Source organism: Aplidium turbinatum, chromosome 5 (genome assembly GCF_918807975.1).
Source record: "Aplidium turbinatum chromosome 5, kaAplTurb1.1, whole genome shotgun sequence".
NCBI lineage: Eukaryota > Metazoa > Chordata > Ascidiacea > Aplousobranchia > Polyclinidae > Aplidium > Aplidium turbinatum.
The window spans coordinates 36,008,831-36,010,979 of NC_137476.1; positions in this window are offsets into that span (position 1 = coordinate 36,008,831).

The following is a 2,149-nucleotide window of genomic DNA, read 5'->3' on the forward strand; positions in this document are numbered from 1 at the left end:
CCTCTTGGTGACAGTTAGTAGTATGACTATAAAGATGCATTTTATTTCAGAGAACATCTTACACAATTGTCGTTACACTTCATTCAGTGTTAGACTAGACTCTGTTGAATATTATCCTTCCAATCATAGCAAACTTATCAGTTGAGCTGGTAAAGAGATATTTATGCTCGCAGATTATTTGCGGCTGGACATCTCTAGATGAGTTTGCAAAACTTTTATGAGTCCAACCGCTAGTTGCAATTTTGTTGAATGCCAAATGATAATAATTTAAGATTCGATTTGCATTAAGCTAATGATATTTTCAGCTTTTATTTGAGTTTTGTTCTTTGTGTTTTGGAAGTGAAGCCTTGAGTTTAAGAACAGTTTCAGTCACAAAAAATATGTTTTCGAAAAAAATAGATTAATTTTTGGTAAAGTAAAATGAAGCACTTTTAACCGATATTGTAAGGATCAATGTGACAAAATCAATCTGCTCATAAATATGTACTTTGTCACAGAAATCGGCTTAGATCAACAAACTAAACAAACTCGTCATTCATTTGAAATTGTAACTTCATTAGATTTTAAAGTCAAGTTTACAATTTACAAGTTGTAGCATGGCCACCTGGAGATGCGGCCTGATTTGTCACATTTTGCAGATTTTGATTACAGCTACTGCTAGTGCTTGACCGACATTTTTTGAAATGTTTTTACTTTTTGCGGTTTCCTAATGACATAAAACTTTTTTGTTGCCTTGGAGAAGCAGTAGCAAATGAGAAAAAGTAAGTTGAAAAACGCAAAATCAGACTGTTATTGAAAATAAACAGTCTGACTAAAATCTTCGAAATCAAGTTTTCTTTGTTTTTCAACATATGAGAATGTTAAAACCTGTTGTGTCATCTGTTGAAAAGAATAAAGAAAGCGTAAAAATCTAATTTTTAGAAAAATTTATTCAAACGTTCGCCCAAAGTTTGAAAAACCTGGAAATTTCTGCAAAATGTGACAAATCAGGCCATATCTTTAGGTGGCCATGGTTGTAGTTGTAATGACAGTTTGCTTTCTACACAGTTTTGTGACTGATCAAAGTTCATACGCTTATGCATGGCTATTCACAATTTATTGTAGTCCTTTTTTCTCTGTCTTTCTCACATTTTACTTTAGAACTCAGTGGTTGACTTTTTGGAACTGCCATTGCTAGTTTGCTTATGATATGCTATATTTTGATATGTTCTCTATAATAACAACTCAAAAGTCTACCGTGAACCTGAAATTACTACATTTGTTATGAGATTAGTATAAAAACTGTTAGCAATAGCTCTACTAGCCGAATCAGGTTCTTACAACGTTTGTTGAATTATCTACGCAAGCCTATAGCCTACATCACTGTGATTTTAAATTCAATTGTCTGGATTGTATGATTCACACACTGATGCTTGTGGGAGTTTATTCATAATTGAATTGTATTGGACAATATGGCAATTGCAGTTTTCAACAACCTGGCAGGTTTTAATTAATATTAACTATTTTTCTTTTTTAATAGAACTCGGTTCGGCTGCAGAAGAAACTACTTTGAAGCCTTGCGAATTGGACAAATTGAAGTACAGACATCAAGCTTGCGTTACCAGCCTGTAAGTGAGCTTTCTATATGGATTACGATTGTCGTTGTCACTTTCACAGCCAAAGGAAGCTGCGACAAATCTACAAGAACAACTACAGTTTAATTTTGTTATGTGAAATCTCTGTACATAAGATGTTAAGGTGACATACACCAGCACTAAAGTTATGACTATCAAATGTATGTTAGTGTGGATTTTATTTGACCAGCACTTACAAAGAAGCAAAATCTTGACAAAGAAAAAGCAAATTCAAGCAAGGATGGTTGTACATACCATGTGAGTGTTTGTGCAACACGCTTCAAGAACAGTCTTCCATTCAACGCGACTTAATCTAATTAAGTATTTTTTGGACTTTTGTATTGGTCCAAAGTCCAAAGACAAGTCCAAATTCCGTCCAAATTCCATTCCCCAAGACAAAGTCTAAAGACATATGCTAGTTGCATGTAAAGTTATTTAGAAAGACTCGTGGTTACGAGAAATCCATCCACACAGTTGGACAGTCAAAATCCACTGCTGTCCGACAAGCTCGAAACGTGCAGCAGATTGCAACAAAC